The sequence below is a fragment of the Tamandua tetradactyla genome, chromosome 2, assembly GCF_023851605.1.
Source record: "Tamandua tetradactyla isolate mTamTet1 chromosome 2, mTamTet1.pri, whole genome shotgun sequence".
Classification (NCBI taxonomy): domain Eukaryota; kingdom Metazoa; phylum Chordata; class Mammalia; order Pilosa; family Myrmecophagidae; genus Tamandua; species Tamandua tetradactyla.
The window spans coordinates 142805355-142828701 of NC_135328.1; the positions used below are offsets into that span (position 1 = coordinate 142805355).

The 23347-nt window shown below is 40.4% G+C and overlaps 1 long non-coding RNA gene across 1 annotated transcript; it reads right to left on the reverse strand.

Annotated features, from left to right (window-relative positions):
* Window positions 1–3145: 3145 nt before the first annotated feature.
* Window positions 3146–10962, reverse strand: LOC143662375 (uncharacterized). Its single transcript, XR_013165315.1, has 4 exons — window positions 10835–10962; window positions 10518–10729; window positions 9641–9746; window positions 3146–3631 (listed from the first exon to the last, which is right to left on the reverse strand). It is a non-coding gene; the product is annotated as an uncharacterized LOC143662375 (long non-coding RNA).
* Window positions 10963–23347: the final 12385 nt, after the last annotated feature.

Below are 23347 nucleotides of genomic sequence, written 5' to 3' on the forward strand. Positions count from 1 at the left end.
CCAAGAGTCAGGTTTGGAGGCTCTGCAACTAGGACTGTCATACTGTGAGGTCTGAAATTTCGTGGGTTGATTTGACATCTTCAAACTTCACAGAACCTTAAAGGCCTAACTGTGGGTTCCCCTGCTCTCTCCAGATGTGCTCCCCAACCTAGTCAAAAAGCATCCCAATCTGTCTGGTTACCCTATCAGCGGAATCTGTGCCAGTTTGAATCTGTGGTGGACCCCAGAAAAGCCATGTCCTTTAATTCTCATTCAATATTGCTGGCTGGTAGCTTTTTAATCGTTCCCATGGAGATGTGACCCACCCAATTGTGGGTAGTAACTTTTGATTAGATGGTTTCCATGGAGTTGTGACTCCACCCATTCCAGGTGGGTCTTGATTAGTTTACTGGAATCATTTAAAAGAGGATGCACTTTGTAAAAGCTGTTCCAATTATGGTATATTGCACTCTGGCAACTAGCAAACTAAAACACCATCTAATCCTCAACCTAAAATGTTTGGGTTCCCTGCCAGCCCATGGAATTATTCACACAAGACAATTACATCCTCCAGCAAGAACCAGGGTCACCTCATCCTCTTGTTACTGCAAAGCCTTCCTCCTTTTTGGCCCTGCGTGGCATGCAATGTCCTCTTCCCCTGGGCTGTGAGTGATTTGACTAATATACTCCTGCCAGTGTCATGTGTCACTGTTCGGTCATCCCCATAATGTAAGAGTGGGCCTCTTCCCTCACCAAGTGGGTGAAAAGGCATATCGTTAGTGTTCCAAAATATCACAGCTCCCCCACCCCTCTTTTTTTTAAATTTTTATTGTGAAATATAATATATATACAAAAAAGCAAACAATTTCAGAGTACATTGTAACAAGTAGTTATAGAACAGATTTCAGAGTTTGATATGGGTTACTGTTCTACAATTCCAGGTTTTTCCTTCTAGGTGCTCCAAGACACTGGAGACTTAAAAGAAATATCAGTGTAATGATTCTGCAATCATATTAATTTGTTAAATCCTATCTTCTCTTGTATAGTTCCTTCTTCTCCTTTGATCCTTCTCCCAATCTTTAGTCATATTTGGGCTATGTCCATGCCAACTTTTTCATGTTGGAAAGGGGTGCTGATAACATGGGATAGTGGAATAGAACTAGCTGATGTTCTGGAGACACTAGCCCCTTTTGGGTTTCAGGACTTATCTGGTCCAGGAACCCATCTGGAGACTGTAGTTTTCTGGAAAATAATCACAGTGCATGAAACTTTTGTCAAATCTCAGACAGAGCCCTAGGTGTTCTTTAGGGTTAACAGGAATGGCTTTGGTTGGGGGTTGGCAAACTATGGTAATTAGCAATATCTAGCTGAAGCTTTGTGCTAGGCCTGCAAGAAAAAAGAGACAACCATAATTCACTGACACAGCATCAAAGAATCCCAGTCTAAGAAAATATTCACTATCTGAGCACAAGTCTATTCACATGGCTACACTAACTACTGCAAAAGAGTCTTGTATTTAGCTAGATAGGAAGTTATCTCCTCCACACTATTTGGCAGGGCCCAAGCAGACATAGTAAATCTTTTCCAGGGCCTAATCTCAGATTCCAGGCTTCATGGCTAACCTTCATTCTCTCTTCCTCTCAAGCTCATCAAACTAAATAAAATTGTATTGAAGCTCCTTTGGGAAGGAAACATTTCCAAACCATATCAAGGTGGTTTACATCAGCAGCCTCATAACACAGATTGATGGGATGTAACCAGCCAAGATCATTTCAAATTATAGGATACTAGCCAGCAGTCAGAGCCTCCGAAGATGGGGCTTTGAGCCAGAATTGAGCCATCCAATTCTAAGGATGAGCTTTTCTTGCAGGTACCGCTGGGGGAGCATCATAGACACAGAGATTCAGCAAAGATCCTGACCCTTCTTGTTCTGTCTCACCAAGGTAAAGTGCACGTAAACTTAACGTCCATGGTTTTCAATATTCCCATATATTCTATCCATTGTAGTTCTTACCCTCTAAAACCTTGACACCTGTTGCTAGCTTACGCTGCAGAATCCAACAGGGACCTGTTGTCAGTGACATAGATCAGGTACTGAAAACTGAGGGCAATGAGCTATGCATTTCCTAAGATAAAGAATTAGTCATTAACCATTCAACAGATTTTTATTAAGCATCTACAAAGTTCCAGGATGTCCTTGTCACTAGGGTATAGCTGTAAATAAGACAGATGACATCCACAGTCTCCTGGAACTTACCTTCCAATTGAGGAAGAAAACCAGCAAACAACAACAAAAAACAAATAAACTAGATGATTACAGGTGATGAATTCTTTTAAGGAAGTGAAACATATAGTAGAACAATTGTTACAAATGTACCACACCAATGCAAAGTGTTAATAATAGGGTAGTATGTGGGAATCCTGTATTTTATGTATACTTTTTCTGTAAACCCACAATTTCTCTGTGTTAGTTAGGGTTCTCTAGAGAAGCAGAATCAACAGAACACGCGCAAATATAAAATTTATAAAGGTGTCTCACGTGACCATGGGAACGCAGAGTCCAAAATCCGCAGGGCAGGCTCTGAAGCCGATGACTTTGATGGAGGGTCTGGACGAACTCCACAGGAGAGGCTCGCCAGCCAAAGCAGGAATAGAGCCTGTCTCTTCTGAATCCTCCTTAAAAGGCTTCCTGAGATTAGATTAAGCATCACTCATTGCTGAAGACACTCCCGTTTGGCTGATTACAAATGGAATCAGCTGTGGATACAGCAGACATGATCATGATCTAATTCTAAATTCTATGAAATGTCCTCATCGCAACAGACAGGCCAGCAGTTGCCCAACCAGACAAGCAGGTACCACCACTTGGCCAAGTTGATACATGAACCTGACCATGACATTCTCTAACTAAATTTTTTTAAAAAACACAAATTTCCAGGCATGTTCCTAATTAATGAGATGTACACTTAGCAAGAGTCAGTTGTGCTTATTCCTAAACTGTTATTTACTAGTTGTATGTGATATCATAGTTACATAATTTAAATAAATAACAGGTAAACTAGGGGTGTGTGGACGATATGGTAGGAAAGAGTGAGGGGGGCATTTCTTTAGACTGAAAGGTGAAGTAAGCCTTTTCTGAGGAGGTGACATTTGTGCAGAGACTTAAATGACAAGAAAGAACCGGTCAGGTGAAGATCTGGGGAAGAGGCCTTCCAGGGAGGGGAAACAGCTAACACAGATGCAGGACCAAGTTCAGCTGAGCCGGGACCAGACAGAAGACCCACGACCTAGCACACCGAAGGGTGAGAGCATGCCACATTAGGTCACGGAGGCTGACAGGGCCACATGGTGCCAGGTCTCTTGGAGCTCTCTAGAGTGTGTAGTTTATTCTAACTGCAATAGGAAGTTGCTGGGAGGCTGTAAGCAATGATCAGGTCTGGCTTGCAGACTTAATGCTTTCATGGGCTGTTTTATGGTGAATGAATTGTATGGGAACAAACTTGGAACCACTTGAACAGATGACCAGTTAGGAGGCTATTCCAGGAATCCAGGTAAGAGATGATGGAGGCTTGGCTGAGTGTAGTAGAGGCAGGAGTTAGAGAAAAATGGAGCCAGTATTTGTCTAGAGTGAAGGCCAAATCAAGGATGATTCCTAGGATTTAAAAAAAAAATTATTTTTAAATAAAGCAACACAAACATCTTAACTTATGATCATTCTCTTCTACATATATAATCAATAATTCACAGTATCATCACATAGTTGCATATTCATCATCATGATCAGTTCTTAGAATATTTGCATCAATTCAGAAAAAGAAATAAAAAGACAAAAGGAAAAAATTCATACATACCATATCCCTTACTCCTCCCTTTCATTGATCACTAGCATTTCAATCTAAATTTTTCTTTTTCTTTTTTTTTTTTTTTACATGGGCAGGCACCGGGAAATGAACCCGGGTCCTCTGGCATGGCAGGGGAGCATTCTTGCCTGCTGAGCCACTGTGGCCTACCCTAAATTTATGTTAACATTTGTTCCCCCTATTGTTTATTTTTATTCTGTATGTTTTACTGATCTGTTGAGAAGGTAGATAAAAGGAGCATCAGACACAAGGTTTTCACAATCACACAGTCACATTGTGAAAGGTATATCATTATACAATCATCTTCAAGAAGCATGGCTACTGGAACACAGCTCTATATTTTCAGGCAGTTCCCTCCAGCCTCTCCATTACATCTATTTTTTCTTTTTTTATTTTTACATGGGCAGGCACCGGGAAACGAACCCGTGTCCTCTGGCATGGCAGGCAAGCATTCTTGCCTGCTGAGCCACCGTGGCCCTCCCTCTCCATTACATCTTGACTAACAAAGTGATATCTGTTTAGTGCATTAGAATAACCTCCAGGATAACCTCTCGACTCTGTTTGGAATGTCTCGGCCATTGACACTTTGTCTCATTTCGCTCTTCCCCCTTTTGTTTGAGAAGGTTTTCTCAGTCCCTTGATGCTGAGTCTCAGCTCATTCTAGAATTTCTGTCCCATGTCGCCAGGAAGGTCCACACCCCTGGGAGTCATGTCCCACGTAGACGTCTAGGATTTTGACGTGAGCACCTGGGTAGATGATGGCAGTATTTACCAAGATGGAGAAGATAAAGAACAAACATGTCTGTGAGCTGGAGGGATCGGGGTGGGTACACAATTCTGTTTTAGATCTTTTAAATTTGAGATGCCTCAACAAGCCTTACAGATGCCCATTTGGAGTCTGGAGTTCAAGAGAAAGGTCAAAACTAGAGATAAAGATTTGGAAGTCATAGTGTATGGATGGTATTTACAGCCATGAATTAGAAAGAGATTACCTGGGGCTAAAATAAAGAGAAGAAAAGTGACTTCAACTTTTATCACACAAGAGGAGAAGTTAGCGAAGGAGACAGGGAAGAAGAGTCAATGAAGTAGGAGTGAAGCCAGGGGAGCACGGTACCAGAGGAGACTGAGAGAGAGTGCCTCAGGAGGGAGCGGTCCACCCTCAGATGCCACAGCCAGGCCGAGTTAGGTGAGGACCAAGCACTGGTAATCTTGACAACAGTAATTTCAGTTGTGTGGTGAGACAGAAACCAGATGGTTGAGAATTGAGGCAGAGACTGAAGAGAAAGGATACAATTACAGAAAACTTTGGCCGTGAAAAGGAGCAAAAGTAAAGAATTGGGACAGTTGCTCGAGGAGAATGGTTGCTTGTTTTCTTTTAATGATGGCCGTAGGCATGGGTGTCAACTGATTGGAATGACCTAGTAGAAAGGAAGAAATTGATGGTACAAGAGACTGAGAGGAAATGCTGGAATTTTGCCAACCTTTTGGGGATGATTAAGAATAGTTTCCTCTGAAGGAAGAGTTAATCAAGTATATGGAGTGTTCCCCAGAATAAAATGTACACCGAGGGCTAAGTGGGGGGAATGTGCATGGATCGGGAGGGTAGGAAGAGAAAGCATTTATCGGATGCTAACCCTGCACTAGGCAGATGGAACCTTGTTGTAACATTTGCTTTTCCTTTAATGCGCACAAAGATCCATAACATAGATATTCTTTGGGCTGGGCCTACTGTTCTCATCCTTTTTCCCTCAGTGGAGATTTTTCAGGCTCCCAGCTCCCGAGATAATCCCCCAAACTGGAATTGGCAATTGCTTTTGCTGTCAGCCAAGCCCTGCTTCTGCATCAGCCCCTAGCCCTCAGGCTCCAGATCCTACAGCTCCTGCTTTCGCAGAAGGAAAACCCTTCCCAGGTTCTGGTGGGTGGAGGGGAGACAGGACGGTAGCAGGAGAAAAGGTCGCTCCTATTCCCGAAGGTGACTGAAGTGAGAGAGGGACAGCAGCCACCCCCGAGGGGGGTTATTGTGATGCGTGATGCACTTCCCTGTAAGTGGTCCCACCTCTTTCTTCTGTACTGTTTCAATTAGAACAGAATTTTCTCTTCCAAAGTTGTGCTGTTTCCGGAAAGGGCTAAAACCTGACTTTTCCAGGCAAAAAGAGCACATCTGATAGCAAGTCACAAGGGCATCATCATTTGGATATTTTGGACATGCTAAAATGTAACACTTTAAACACCAGAGGAGAAGTTCTCATGACAAAAAACTGGGCGAGGAAAATTATTTGTAGAAAAACAGAATTGGAATAATATTTTAATAGCTAAAATTTGCTGTAACATGCAACAGCCTCAAGATAATTTCTCTCCTTTAACCAGCGATATTATGATCCAAAAGTAACTGGACTCAGCGTGGCTGGCGAAGTTCCTTAAAATGGAATCTCCCTGTCCTTTTTAAAATGTGATTTGTAATTCTGCGGAATTTGGTTCTCTTTGCACAAATCGTCCCTGGAAAAAAAAATGCAATTTGTGGTCCAAGAGAAAAATCAAGATTGTTTGTTAATATGTCCGTTTTGGATTGAGATGAACCTGTGAGGACTTCAAATCTCATCCCAGGAGTGAGTGTAGGTGGGTGGGGAAGAGCAGGGAGCTGGGACTTGACTCATTGGAATCACAGGACATTCCAATATCAAAGCTTTCTTACCGCCCATCCCTCGTGAGCTGGGCATGTGTATACACAATTCATTCTTTATTTTTGGGGTCGTGGATGCAATTTTGTTTCCTTTGTGTGTGTGTGTGTGCGTGCGTGTGTGTGTGCTGTATGGCAGGATCACATTTCACTATTTTTCTACGTGAGTATATCCTGTTATTGCAGCACCATTTCTTGAATTTTTGTTTGTTTGTCTTTTGTTTATTTGGTTTTTGGGAAATGCATGGACCGGGAATCAAACCCGGGTCTCCTGCATGGCAAGCAGAAATTCTACCACGGAACTACTCTTGTACCCCCTCAATTTGGTTTTATAAACTTTGAATTGATCTTAAATTTATCTTATTTTCCTTACACTATTTTCATATTTCTGTTCTTAGACAGTAACACAAAGAGCCTAGACTTCTTCAGTTTCAGACTTTTTTTTTAAAGTTTCTCATTTATCTTTCTAGAGCACTTGATTGCAGCTTAAAATTTTTAAACTTACATTTTCTCCCATTCTTTTTAGATATTTTCATTTTAGCTTTCAGGTTATATTTTCTTGAGCATATTCTGTTTAAAGGACTTCTTCAAAACATTGTTAAACAGAGAATGAATCAGTGTTTCATGACTTCTTAGTTCCATTTTCAATTTTCCATCCTCTAGAAAGTAAGTGATAAATTTTATAACTGTGAAATAATCCATACTGTGTAGCCTTGTCTGGATCCTTTTACTTGGAAAGGTCCTTTCTCTATCCCATTTAGACCGCCTCTGTGTTATAAATCAGCATTATGAAAGCTTTTAGAAATAATGTTCACTTTGATTTTTAATTCTAAAAACATGTTCTTTCTTATTGAAGTCAAGAATAAGGAAGGATTGATCCCTATCACATTATAACTAGATGCTCTTCAGGAATCTTGGAAAATGGAATCAAACCAGGGAAACAAAGGAGCCTAAATATTAAGAAGGAAAAGAGGGGGAAAGATGTCTTATTTAAAGATTCTATGATTCATTACCTAGATAATCCAAGAGAAGTATTTTATTTAATAGGGAAAAAAAGGTATTTTCAAAGCAGAATCTCCAACACAGAAAAAGAACACACACAAAAAAACTAGCAAATATCATCTCTAATCCCTCTAACCAGAGGAAAACACTATTACCAATTAACAATTTGGTTTCTATGTTCCACTATGTTTTTGCACATATGTGTTTATACTTCAAATATATTTATTCTAAACATCTTACATATGTTTATAATGCCATTGAATTTTAGGTCAACTATACAGTGATTCTAAGGAGGGATTTTTTTTCAATCTGGATATTTAATTTTTGGAACATTTAGTAAAATGATCTGAATATAGTCATATCATTCAAATTTAGATGAGCAGTACATGGTGTAATTATAAAATATGTTTTACAAACTAGAAGCCACTCAAATGAAAATAAAAAACTCCAAGGGGTTTGTTCAAAATCACCATTTGACATCTTGATTTTTCTTTTATTACATATACATAAAAATCATGCTCAATGTCATACATAATAAAATGGAAATATGTGCAGAATCCTTGAATTAATCTGTAAATGTCCTTCCCCACAGCACAAGTAGGGTCACATCAGATCCATGTGCCACCTTATAAAAAAGGAAGACTATGTAGTGGAGAAAAATTATTGTAGATGTTCAGATGAAGAAAGAAAGGAGTTACTATGACAGACTAAAAAAAGAAAAAATAATCTGAAAAGAATGAATAGCACCATGAGATCCTGAACCCTTCCAACAAAAATGACATATTTTTTTCTGAGGAAATAAGAAGTAAAATTATTTTTAAAGTATGTCACATCTTTATAGTCCTATAAGAGAAGCAATGACAATAGGAAAAGGCTGTTTCAGTGACATACATCATCAGTACTTGTTCTAGTTTGCTAGATACCGGAATGCAACACACCAGAGACAGATTGGCCTTGAATAAAAGGGGATTTATTTCATTAGTCCTTCAGAGGAAAGGCAACTAACTTTCAACTGAGGTTCTTGCTTATGTGGGAAGGCACAGGGTGGTCTCTGCTGGCCTTCTCTCCAGGCCTCTGGGTTCCAACAACTTTCCCCAGGGTGTTTCCTTTCTGCATCTCCAAAGGCCTGGGCTGAGCTGCGAGTGCTGAGATGAGGTATGCTGAGCTGCCTGGGCTGTGCTATGTTGAGCTCTTTCATTTAAGCACCAGCCAATTAAATCAAACATCATTCATTGCAGCAGGCATGCCCCCTAGCCGACTGCAGATGTAAATCAGCAACAGATGAGGTTCACATACCATTGGCTCATGTCCACAGCAAACTAGATGTCCTCACCTGGCCAAGTTGACAACTGAATCTAACTACCACAGTACTTCTCAGTCTTTTTTTTTTTTTTAAATATAATTACAGACTTACAGAAAGTTGCAAGAATAATACAAAGACTCTCTATATTCTCATTTCCCAAATGAGAACGTTTCCCAAATATGAACAGTTTACCATGCTTGCTTTTCCTTTATTGTCTGTCTCTCTCCACACACACACACACACATTATTTATATATATTTTTTATGAATTGTTTGCAGACTTATTGCCCTTTACCCCTGAGTATTTCAATGCATATTTTCTAAAAACAAGGACATTCTCTTATCAAAGTCAGGAAATTATCATTGATCCAGTACTATCATCTAATAAACAGATCTTATTCAAGTTTCACCAATTATGCAGAAGGGGCTTCTTAACATCACCCTAAAGGAAAGTTTAGTACCTGCTGTGGGAATGGTGCAAAGGGCGAGCAAGACCTCCTCACTCTAACAGAACAGGGACACAGATATTACCTACAATTCTAAAACCAAACAAAGCTCAAAACATTAAAAAAAATGCTTTAGAACAAAATTGTGGCAAATCTTTACCTAAAATCATGGAAGGCTGTTTATAGTCTTCATTTACCCCAATTAATGCTGATATTCATATACAGATAATCACTTGATTATTTGATTACAGGCATTTGATTACAGGCAACTGCCTGAAGCCCCACAGGATGGGTTTATGGCTTTCTAAAATCCCAAATATTCTGAATTCTGAAACACAAATGGCCCCCAGGGTTTGGGGTAAGGAATGATGTACCTGCAATACCCTGAGCAGAGTCCTGGGACATCAGAAAGACAAAAATATGCATGTCCAGCTGCTCACATGCCAAATTGAAATGCAAGATCATCATTACTGCAGGGTGCTGAAAATAGACGGTAATTAATCATTTAAAATTTCAAAAAAAAAATAAATGCAAGATCAAAGTTTAGAAAAATCTTGAAACCTTTAAAATACGCTTTTAAACAAATATATAGTCTTGGTCTGCAGTGAAATGAAGGGACATATGATAATTTCTAGGAATATCTATTTAATATGTGAGGGTCCAAAGTTGTACAAGCTCGGGTTTGATGGATATAGACCTGGCTTGAATATAGAACAGATATGCTTGACAAGAAGGGGCAAAAAAGATCATTTCTAACCCCACATATTAGACTCTTCCAGCAGAAAGCAACAGAGACATGACATAACATGAATTAAGCATGAACAGGAGTCTATGGGCTCTTGCATTGGAGAGCACCAGGCTTGGATGAGCCACCCCATGTCCATCCCTGGGTTCGGTCTCTCTCCTCCCTCAGTCATGTTTTCCTCTTTGTGGTTTCACTCTTGGCAGTCTCTCTCCACCCGCTGGAAAATATGGCATTGGCAGTGCTCAATTTACTGTCCCTATAGTCTACAATCCCGGACGGGGAGATAGAGAGATCTTCTCTCCTCCCACATCTACCTCAGTCCCTCAGAAGGACCTAGATTGACTGTCTTAATTTGCCAAGGCTGCTAAATACCACAAACTGCTTGGCTTAAACAGCAGGAATTAATGTCTCATCATTTTGGAGGCTAGAATTCCAAAATCATGGTGTGGCAAGGCTATGCGTTCTCGGAAGTCATGTTCTGGTGGTGATTTGCCAGCAGTCCATACCCAGCCTCTCCTGCATCACGTCGCCATCGATCCCTGCCCATCTCCTTCCACTGTGTCCAAATTTTCTCTGCTTGTGAGGACTCCAATCATGTTGGATTGAGGCCCATTCTGATTCTCTTTGGCTTCATCTTAATAGTGTCTTCGAAGATTCCATTTACACATGGGTTCACATCCACAGGAACGGGAGTTAGAACCTGAACTTGATCCAATCCCTGTATTAGTCAGAATACTCCAGGGTAACAGAACTGACAGGAGATAGAGATAAATATATATAATGTAAATATTATGGATTTATTATGAGAATTGGCTCACTTTACCTTGGGTGGGGATGGGCAAGTCCAAATTCTGTAGAGCAGGCTGGGAAAGTCTGAAGAAGGTTTTCAATGAACTCCCCAGGAGGAGGCTGGCTGGACGAAGTAGAGATAGAAATGCTCTCTTCTGACTGCTGAAATCATCATTTCTACTTTTAAAGCCTTCAACTGATTGGATGAGATTTCTCTCATTGTGACAGCAATCTCCTCAGTTGATTGTAGATGTAATCAGCCATAGGAGCCATCAACTTATTGATGATTTAGGGCCACGAATTGTTCTCACAGTAACAATCATGCCAATGCCTGTTTGACCAGTGTATTAGTTAGGGTTCTCTAGAGAAACAGAATCAACAGGAAACACTTTCAAATACAAAATTTATAAAAGTGTCTCACGTAACCGTGGGAACGCAGAGTCCAAGATCCACAGAGCAGGCTATGAAGCTGACGATTCTGATGGAGAATCTGGACAAACTCCACAGGAGAGATTTGCTGGCGGAAGCAGGAAGGAGCCTGTCTCCTCTGAATCCTCCTTAAAAGGCTTTCGGTGATTAGATTAAGCATCACTCATTGCAGAAGACACTCCCCTTGGCTGATTACAAATGGAATCAGCTGTGGATACAGCTGACGTGATCATGATTTAATTCTATGAAATGTCTTCATTGCAACAGACAGGCCAGCACTTGCCCAACCAGACAAACAGGTACCACCATTTGGCCAAGTTGACCCATGACCTGACCATGACAACCGGACACCTGGATACCAAAGCCTGGCCAGGCTGACAGGTGAACTTAACCATCACAATCCCTGACACTGATTGTGCTTGGCCCTCAGCCCACACCTGGACCAACTGCTGTGTCTTGGAAGGATGGGGAACACTGGCCAGCATGAACTGCACCTGTGGGGCATGCCAAGTCATGTCAACTTGTGATTGACAGCCACACATAGTCACATGGGATAGGAGAAGGGCAATCCCTAGCAAAGGGTGTTAGGGCAGATTAACTTCACCAAAAAAAAAAAAGTAATAGATGTCTCCAACCCCACTCCAGAATCTCCGGAATCCAGGACTCCTTTGCTTTGCTGATAGGATCTGGGGTGGGGAAGGGGAGCTAGGTTGCAGAACAGGTCACAGGGTGGGAACAGAGGCTGAGAGAAGTCCAACGGAGCCCAGTCACTCTCTGGTTACAGGGCTTGATACCTCTGTGTTTGAAACAGGGACAGCGTTCACTGGTGCATTCCAGAGCGATGGCATGGGAAAGAGCCTTGGAAGTGCTGCCTGTCACATCAGCTGAGTCTTAAAAAGGTATTTAAGGGTGGTGCAATGGTGGCTCAGTGGCAAGAATTCTTGCCTGCTGAGCTGTGAGACCTGGCTTCAATTCCCAGAGCTTGCCCGTGAAAAAAAAAAAAGAAGTGTTTAAAAGGAAGAAAGAGAAGTGCATTGGTGGAAGAGATGGAAACATATAATTATAGATTGAAGGCGTCACCTTTATCAATTTAAATGATTTTGCCTGGGACTGAGTCTAATTTGGGATATTCTTCTTGTGAGTTATTCCTTTGTTTTCACAGTTAGAAGAGGCCGACAACAATTTACTGTCCAAGGGTTGATCTCATTACAATTCTGACATCTTGGAACCAAGAATCTCCTATATTCAAGCTGCCGATAACCTTCGAAATAACTTGTCAAAAGTTGTCCAGGAGACAATAAATAAATAAACAATGGGGATTGGGATATGGGTTAAAAATAAAATGGGTAGATGGTATTACTAGTGGTCAGTGAGAGGGAGGGGTAAAGGGTATGGGATGTATGGGGGTTTTTTTTTGTATTTTTATTTCTTTTTCTGGAATGATGCATACGTTCTAAATATGATCATGGTGATAAACACACAACTATGTGATGATATTGTGAGTCATTGTATACTTTGGATGGACTGTATGGTGCATCCATACAATAAAAATATTAAAAAATAAAAAAAAGAAAGAAAGTCACCCAGGAAATAATTTGCTGATGTTCCAGAAGAGGGAGATGCAAAAGCAAAGGGACTGTTGTTGGATTTTTTCTGAGTAATTAAGTTACGGTTGTCATTTGCAAGCCACCGCATAGGAAATCTTCCAGTAGATGCTTTTTTCAGTCCTGTGTGAAGATCTAGATACATCTTAAGATAATATTTGTGTTTTGTCTTTGTATGCTGTATGGCGGCGTCATACTTCATTATTTTTCCATGTGAGTTTCCTGTTATTGCAGTACCATTCATTGAAATATTTTTGTTGTTGTTTGTTTTGCTTGTTTTTGGGGGGATGTTCATGGACTGGGACTAGAACCCGGGTCTCCCGCATGACAAGTGAGAATTCTACCACTGAACTACACTCGCACCCCCCAAATTCTTATTTTATTCTCGATAATCCCTTGTTTTGCTCTTGAAGGTCAAGGAGTAATGCATAAATGCTTAAATGGTGTAAAAGAAGAAGCATTTCTTGTGCCCTGGAATAATCCTTTTTTGCTGACTTAGACGTACACAAAGCTGAATGGCATCCAGCTTTACCAACCCCAATTCATTATCACTCAAACAAAGGAAGGAAGGAAACCCTTAATGTAGTGGGTATTTCTACACAGACCATCTCAGGAGCTCTCACAGCAACACTGAAGGGAAGGTATCATGATCCTGATTTTATTAGATACGGAAAACAAGATTCGGAGAGCTTCAGTTGCTTTTCCATGGCCTTGTAGAAGGTATGGCCAATGTTCTAGAACTGAGCTGTCTCATTCCAAAGCCTGAGGATGGCTATGTGCCAGACTCTATGTGGGGTGGTGTCTCTTGGCGGTACCTAAGCTGTGTAATGCCTAGCCTTTGGTTTTCTGTTACACCTTCTCCCCTCCTTACACGTGTGGTTGTATTATCATCAATATATAATGTAAAAAGCATAATCCCAGGAACTAGAATTGCATTGGGAAATTGAATATAAGCCTCGTGCACCAGGAGCCCACAGACTCTCTGGGGAGAGGAAAGTTGAATGAACACCCCAGGGAGAGTTGAGCTCACCTCGCAGTAGAGAGACACCTCATCGCCACCCCAAAGCTCATTTCCCCTTCTTCTTTAGTGAGACAACCCCCTCTACTAGCCCTCACAGTGCATAGACTTCATTTCCCAGACTTCCTTGCAACTTAGAATTCCCACTGGGAATTCTGCCCAATGGGATGAAAGCAGAAATGACAAGTGCAACTCCCAGCAGGGAATCTTAAAGGAAAAGAACAGGTCACTCATCCTGCACTCCTCTTTCCTGCCCGTGGGGGTTTCAGCAGCCTTCTTGTGCCACGGGGTGAGTTTGGCAGTGGAAGTTCCTCTGGACAGAGCAAGAAGGAAGGAGTCCAGCAGTCTGATGCCCTGTGCAGATCAGCCTCCACCTTGGCCTGCCACCCTCCATTCTTTATGTAAAAGGAACAAAAACTTCTAATTAAAGCCATTGTTATTTTATTTATTTATTTATTTATTTGGTCACTTGCAGGCAAACTTGATCTTCAGGTCACAATTCCATAAATCCCCTCATATAGCACTACGTGACCTGTAGCAAATCACTTAACCTTTGCCAGGGCAGGTGGAACCATTGAGATAAACTAAGAGCAAGCACGTGGGGATTTTAGTTGACCTGTTGTGAAGCAGTGTGGCTGAGGAAAAAAAACAAACACAAAAGTTAATTCACAGAGCTAATCAACTCATGATTTCCCAAAGTGCTTTAAAAAACAGCACGTCCACAGCAATATCGAAAATTGTGTGGCACAGACCTTAAGTCTTTGAGGATTCAGAGAGGAGAAAGTCCATATGCTAGAGGAAGTGATTAATAGCTTGGTGAAGGAGATGAAGTCTGAGCAAAGCATTAAGGAATGAATCTGATTTGGTATGTAAGTCATGACTCTTCCAGCTACAAGTTATGGACGCTCAAACTAAACCAGCTTCAAAAATAGACGGTGGTGGAAGATGGATGGGGTGAGGTGGCTCGTGTGATTTTAAAAGGCAAGATGTAAGTTCAGAAATAGCTGGATCAAGACCAAATGATGGCATGAAAATATGATCTCACTCTGTTTTCCCGAGTTTGCTGCATTTCCACAAGGCAAGTAGTGGACTCTGGCAGTGTAAGTCTACATCCTCTGAGCTTAGCAACCCAAGTAGAGAATAGGTCCTTTCCTAAGACTGCAGGTAGACTTCTCAACCTACCTGACTCTCTATACTTCTGATTATTCACACAGTGTTGTGCGCCCCTTTTTGGAGTGGGTAGGGAGGAAGAGTGTATATTTCATCATTCTTAGCCAAACTGTATGGATTAAGAAAGGTGGTTGTTTAGGCAAAAGGTGAGGTGCTATTGGCAGCAGAAAGGAAACATGTCCTAATGAGAATATTATTTTGACTGGAAAAGAAAATGTATACAGGCATGTAATACACCAAAAGCATGAATAACAAAATAAAAAATAAATAAATTCAATTCATCAGAATTAGAAAGTTTTGGCATCAAAGGACCTTATCAAGGAACTAAAAAGACAACCAACAGAAGGGGAGAAAATATTGGAAACTGTACGTCTGACAGGGGTTTGATATCCAGAATATATAAAGAACTCCTATGACTCAACAACAAAAAGACAAACAACCCAATTTAAAAATGGGCAAAGGACTTGAAGAGACATTTTTCCAAAGAAGATATATACATGAAAAGATGCTCAATGTTAATAGCCATCATGGAAATGCAAATCAAAATCAAAATGAGATACCACTTCACACCCACTAGAATGGCTAACATTCAGAAAATGGAGAAGATAAGTGTCAGAGAGGATGTGACGAAATAGAAACTTAATTATTGTGGCAGAAACGTAAAGTGGCACACAGCCCCTGTGGAAAACAGTTTGGCTGTTCCTCAGAAAGTTAAGTATAGAATTTTCATATGACCTAGCAATCCTACTTCTAGATATATGCAAAAGAATTAAAAGCAGGGACTCAGGTAGATATTTGTACACCACTGTTTGTTGTGACATTATTCACAATTGCCTAAAGGTGGAAGCAACCCAAGTGTCCATCAACAGATGAATGAACAAAATGTGGTCTATACATACATTGGAATATTATAGAGCTATAAAAAGGAAAGAAGTTCTGATGTATGCTACAACATGTTCAAACTTGAAAACGTCATCTTGAGTGTAATAAGTCAAACATAAAAGGACATATATTGTATGATCTCACGTATGAAATAAGCAAATGCAAAAAGAATCTGTAATTCATAAAGTTGGATATAGGTTATAGGTTACCTATAGGATATAGGTTACCAGGGACTGGGTGTGGAAGAGGAATGGGGAGTTAATGTTTAATTGGTATGGAGTTTCTCTTTGTGGTATGGAATAATTTGGGCAATAGGTGATGGTGATGGATGCACAACTTTGTGAATGTAGTTATCATCACTAAATTGTTTATTTGAAAAGAGATAAAAGGGGAAATTCTCAGTTGTATATATGTTACTACCAAAAAAATAAAACCCATAGAACTGTTAACACAAAGAATGAACACTAATGTGAACAGTGGGCTAAAATTATATTTATTCTAATTATATAATATTATATATTATAAAATATTGTTTCTTCAATTGTAACAAAAGTACCACACTAATGCAAAATGATAATAATAGGGGAAATTGCATGTATGAGAGGGGGGATATGGGAATTCTGTACTTCCTGCATGGTTTTTATCTACTTAAAACACACATCACACAAAACATGACATTACTACTTTACCCCCTCTAGAATGGTTTTTATTTAAAACACAAAAAATAACTAGTACTGGCGAGGGTGAAAAGAAATAGGAACCCAAATGCATCCTTGGTGGGAATATAAAATGTGCAACTGCTATAGAAAACAGTTGGATGGTTTTTTCAAAAAGTGAAACAATTATCATATGATTGAGCAATGCGAATGCTAGATATGTACCCCAAAGAACTGAAAGTAGGGACACAGACAGATAGTTGCTCATCAATGTTCACAGCAGCGTTATTCACAATTGCCAAAACATGGAAACAACCCAAGCGTCCATAAACAAAAGGTGAAATATGCACACCATGGGATATTACTCAGCCATTAAAAGGGATGGCGTTCTGATACATGCCCCAGCATGATAAACCTTGAAGATATCATGTTGAGTGAAATAAGCCAGACACAACAGGAGAAATATTGTATGATCTCGCTTAGATGAAATCACTAAAATATGCAAATTCATAGAGACAAAAAGGAGATTAGAGGTTACCAAGGGTGTGGGGGAGGGGGAATGGAGGTTTGAGGCATATTGGGTGTAGGGTTTCTGCTTGAAGCAGTGGGAAAGTTCTCATAATGGATGGTGGTTAGGTAGTGCAGCATCGTGAAGGTGATTAGTTCCACTGAACGGTAGGCTTCAGAGTGAATGAGATGGGAAAGTTTATGGTATATATGTTTCCACAGCTAAAAGAGAAAAAAGAAAGAGCAACTAAAGAGGAATGAGGGCGGGCCATGGTGGCTCAGTGGTAGAGCTCTTGCCTGCCATGCTGGAGACCCAGGTTCGATTCCTGGTGGCGCCCATGTTAAAAAAAAGAGGAATGAAAATGAAATGCAATTCATGATCCTTGACTAGAACTTAATAATGAAGGAGAAAATGCCCAAAAGGACATTGTCAGGCCAGATGAAAAACTGGAATATTCGCTGTAAGCTTTATATGAATGTTAAGGTGGCTACATAAGTGATTATCTTTGTTCTCAGGAAATGTATTAAGTGTTCAAGGAGCATGATATATACAACCAACACTCAAATGTTTAGAAAATAGATAAATAGCTAAGTAGATAAAGAGATAGAGATAGATGAATAGATGGATGGATAGATAGACAGACACAGATAGATATATAATAGAGCTAATGTGGTAAAAGGTTAAAAGTTGGTGAACTTGGGAATCTTGGTGGGGGTATGTTGAAGTTCTCTGTATGGTTTTATATTATTTTTTCAGCTTTCATGTGAGTTTGAAACTATTTCAAATAAAAAGTTTTAAAAAGTGTCATGTAGGCAAGAAATATGCTGGCAAGGGTCTCGCTTTCCTGCCTCACTGCTGTCAACAAAGACAGTAATGAAACACAGAGATCTTGGATTTCTTATGTATTTATAGAAAATGCAATGATTGCAGATGACTGATTTGGACAGCCAGATCTCAACAGATCCTCCATATGACCCTAAATCTGTTCAACATGCCATGTTGGAAAGTCAAGAACCTTATCCTTTATAGAAACTAGGCTTCTAGAACCCTTAGCCTCTGGAATGGCTCTGAACCAGCATAAAGCCAGAAACAAGCAAGCAAGCAAACAAGGAAAAAGTGCACAAATCAAAGGTGCACTTACACAAACCCTCTGCAACTGACCAGTTACCTGAGGGCAAGGACAGTGGCAATGCCGACTGAGTGACCTTGTTGGGCAAGCCAAGACAGGAGGAGCCAGGGTGGGCCAGAAAACCAGCCCCTAATGCATGTTCTGACAAGAGTAGACACTAAGGAAGCAATGGTTCCATTGGATTTATGGGGGGAAGAAAAAGAATGAAAAGAGGAAGAAAGAACCTCTATGGTGTTGGTAAGTTGTCTTTGTTCTGGCAATGTACATAGAGTGGGAAAACACTCAATTTCTAGGGCAACTAGTGAGGAGTGTAGGGGCAAAAGCCACTTGTGCTTTCACTCACAAACCCTTGAAGGCATAAGCAAGTGATGTGCCTCCAGATTGTGTGTGTGTATGGGAGGGGGAGAGAAGGAGCAGACAATGGTTATGTTCCCTGATCATTCAATCAAAAAGAAAGACTCCCAGGCCTCGTGCTATGTCGCCTATTATCAGCACAACCTATTTAACTTTTTTCATGGCACTTATCACTTATGAAATTATCTTTTATAAAAGTTTAATTACTTATTTATGGTATATTCCCCCACCATCCCCAGCACATAAACTCTAAGAAGGGCCTTTCTGTGGTCCCCACTGTATTTTCAGTACCCAGGACAGTACCTACTGTATCCAAGGTGCTCAGTAGACATTGTTGAATGAATAAAGGAGAAAGAGCAAAGGATATCAGGGACTTCTTTAATAAAGTCAAGTCACCAAACCCAAGTAATCAGTAACTCTGTGGAGATCTTGGCAAACTAGGGTACACCATTCCTAAAGATTATACGTAGTCAGTAAATACTTTTGGATAGGAAAATTTGTGGTGACATCATGAAAGACTAGATCTACTTGTTTCCCTGTATTCCTTTTGCAATATGCATAGTAAAAACATACTCTGTTAGGTGCCTTTACAAAGTGTCCATTGAATATATCAGTTAAGATACATTTAGCTGTAAGTAACAAAAACCCATTTTAAAAAGAGTCAGGGCAGCCTCCAGGGTTGGCTTATTTCAGCCCTCAGGAACCTGGTATCTTTTAACAGCTCATCTTCACTCTGCAGTACCACCAGTTTCACTCCTCCAAACCCAGACCCACTTCCTTATTCAATCCTGGACAAAGAGAGCAGCTATTCTGGAAGCAGGGTTTAGAAGATTAGGGCAGCCTCCTTCCCAGAGCCCCCCAGCAAAACTTTGGGCACATTCTGGGATTGTGTCCATTCCTGGAAAAGAATAGGATTCAGTTCTTCTCTGAAACGAAAAAAGGGATAAGCGCTCCTCCAGAGACATAGCATGAGCTGCAAGGGGGAGGTACGAATGGAAACAGAGTTAACAAGAAAAGGGAAAATGCGTATTGAGTAGCACCATGATGTTCAATGTACTGAAATAGTAGATGTAGAAATTTGAAAAACAAAAATGCCAAAAGACAATAATCTGTGTTGAGTGAGGTCATGGTTCAAGAAAAATTGTTTTCAAACCAACATAGCTTCTGGAGGCACCACACTTGCGAATAAAATCTTCTATCTTTGATGGATGTAACCACAATTTGAAAGTGACAGTGTCACTTCCTATGAGATATGATTCTAATTTTGAGATGGTCAGATGAAGAACAAAGTCATTAAATTTATATTTTCCATTTCTAGCTTCCATTTGCCTGTCTTATCCTTCAAGGCTGTAAACTTGATGAAAGAAGAGGCTCTATATTTTTATAGCATACTGGTATTTAAAATGTCAGGAAGCCCCCCTCCCCCCGCAAAAAAAAATCAGGATACCATTTAGCCTGAGAATTTTAATACATGTTCATTTCTTTTCTTCAACAGTTTCTCTCATTTCACCCACACATAAAAGTAGACCCCACCCCACCCCCACTCTCTCACACTCACACACACTCATATTTTGTCTCTGAGAAAGATACGGTACCCAACAAGAAGCAGTTTTTTATTAAAACATCAGAGTAAAGAAGGCTAATTCAATTAATGTCGGGTCTGGAAGGAATGAAAAAAGCATCTGTAATGTACTAAGGTTATGTGCGATTAGTGTCTCAAAAAATGTCTGCTTGATTTGTATCTTTCTGCTACTCTCAACAATAACAGAGATTTGCTCTCCTCTTTGCACCAGATTCATTTCCCATCAGCAGTCTTCTGTGGATTTATGCCTTCTTCCTGGTTTAAACTGCAGTGCCCAGAAGACAGCATGCTTTTCTGCATTAGGAGATATAGGGCTGTTAGACACTCTGCGAGCATGTATCATATTAGTCACTAAATTAGAGCTAATTCTTACCAAAGAAGAAAAATATCTAATTCACATCGACCAATTATCCCAACTGCAATTATCTTTAATACATTCATTTTGCCTTGATTTTTGCATTTGGTGAAAGTATTTTATGCTCTGAAAACACAACTAGCGTGCAGCATTGTATTTGTCCCTTGTCACAAAAGCAGAATGAGCAAATGAATCTGAAAACACTTTGCAAAGCCTAAAGTACAACGCAGGTGTGAGTTATTGTAAATGGTTTCATTGTTCGTTAAGCTTCATTTAAAGGAAAAAGTGATAATAAAAAGATTGGATAAGTTAGTTTCATTTTCTTCCCTTACAGTCTAAATGTATTTGAGTGAGCTATTTAATTTTCTAGTTTTTTTTCCAGAATCTAATTTTTTTAAATTTAAAAGCCAGCATAATAAAGAAACATGATAATCAAATACAATGCATAAACCTTGATTGATCCTTGGATCAGAGCATAAAAAAAGAGCTACAAAGGACACGTTTGGGGCAGTTGAGAACATTTATGTATGGACTGCATGTGGGATGATTTTACTGGCTTAATGTGGCTTTCTTAGATGTGGTGAAGATGTTATAGTGAATATCTTTGCTACTAGGAGTTTGGGAGATTTTTTTGTTATAATATTTAGAGTGAAATGAGGTGTGATTTTTGCAAGCACTTTCAGATGGTTTGGTAAAAGAGAAGTTTGATGAAAAAAGAGAGAAGGGGAAAAGAGGGGAAATGAGAGGGAGACATAAGAGATAAGAGATGAAAGATGAAGCAGTTGAATACGTTAGGGGATACCAATGTTGAAGGTTTTCTAAATAAATACACTAGCTACTGTCCTTACCATACGTTCTAGTTTGCAAGCTGCCAGAATGGGGCACACCAGAAACAGAATGGCTTTTAAAAAGGGGAATTTATTAAGTTGCAAGCTTACGTGTTCTAAGGCTGTGAAAATGTCCAAATTAAAGCAAGGCTGTAGAAATGTCTAATCTAAGGCATCCAGGGAAAGATACCTTGGTTCAAGAAGGCTGATGATGTTCAGGGTTTCTCTCTCAACTGGAAAGGCACATGGACGACACAGCGACAACTGGTAGCTTTCTCTACAGACTTCTTGCTTCATGAAGTTCCCCTAGGGGCATTTTCCTTTTTCATCTCCAAAGGTCTCTGGCTGCGTGGGCTCTGAAGCTTTTTCTGAAATTGTTCCCTCTTAAAAGGCTCCAGTAAGCAACCTCACCTTGAATGGGTGGAGACACATCTGCACGGAAACCATCTAATCAAAAGTTATCACCTACAATTGGATGGCTCACATCTCCATGGGAATGATCAAAAAGCTCCCACCCAGTAATACTGAATGAGGATTAAAGGACACAGCTTTTCTGGAATACACAACAGATTCAAACTGGCACATTCCACCCCTTAGACCCCCAAAAGACAAGTCCTTTCCAAATGCAAAATGCATTTATTCTATCACAATATCAGAAAGCCTTAAGCCATTACAGTAACAATACAAATAAAATACAAAGTCAGAAACAGTACAAAATCTCATCAAAGTTAGTTCCAGGCATGGTCTATACTAAGACAAAATTCTCCTCTTACTCTGGACCTGTAAAACTCAGAAGAATGTATTTGCTGCCAATATTCAAGGGAGGGACAGTCATAGGATAAATAATCCCATTTCCATAGGGACAAATTGAAAGGAACATAGGGGTCACCAGACCCAAGCAGTTTTGAAAACCTGCAGGGCAAACTCTATTAGATTTCAAAGCCTGAGAGTCATTTATCTTCGGGGCTTTAGAAAGGGGCAGTTCCATCCTTTCCAGGGACTTACTCAATGGCCCACCTTTCTCCAAATGCAACCTTGGGGGGACACTGGGGAGACCACCTTTTTCTCGGCTCCATCCTCTCCAAGCATCGGGGCCACCTCCAGGCTCTCTGCCATTTCCAGGGCACATACTCAGCCCCTTCAAGTGGTGGCAGCCAGGATCTCCCCAATCCTCAAGGAATGTGCTTCACCCTCTCCAAGGCCTGAGGTGGCACAACTCTTCCATTGCAATGAGGTGGAAGGCCCTCTTCATTCTTCAGGGCAAACTCACCCTCTCCAAGTTCTTGGGTGGGTCCACTCTCCTGGCCCAAGTTTTCTTGACTTCGGATTCCATGGTTCTGCCTCTGAAGACATTTTACCTTCACATCATCCCTTTTCTGAGACTTCTAGTCCAGACTGGCAGCAGTTCCATTTATACAGATCTCACAACACTCTTGTTGGCTTTCTGTACAATATGCTCAGATCGTGTCCATCAGACAAAAGAAGTTTCCATAAGCCCTTTCTAGATAACTCTAGGCTTTCTCTATCAAGCTCCTCACAACTCTTCCAGAATCTTCCCCTTATCCATTTAAAAAGCTGCTCCAACATGTTTGGTGTTTGCAAATAGCAGCAGCACCCTACTTCTCTGGTACCAAAATCTGTTCTAGTTTGCAAACTGCCATAATGCAATATATCAGAAATGGAACAGCTTTTAAAAAGGGGAATTCATTAGGTTGCAAGTTTATGTGTTCCAAGGCTGTGGAAATGCCCAGATTAAAGTAATGCTATAGAAATATCCCATCTAAGGCATCCAGGGAAAGATACCTTGGTTCAAAAAGGCCAATGATTTTCAGGGTTTCTCTCTCAACTGGAAAGGCACATGTAGAACATAGTGACATCTGGTAGCTTTCTCTCCAGGCTTCTGTTTCATGACAATCCCCTGGGGGTAGTTTCTTTCTTCATCTCCAAAAGTCGCTGACTGCATGGGCTCTCAATTTTCTAGGTATTTTAACATGTTCAGATGGAAAATTCCACCTTGGTATATATTTTCACAG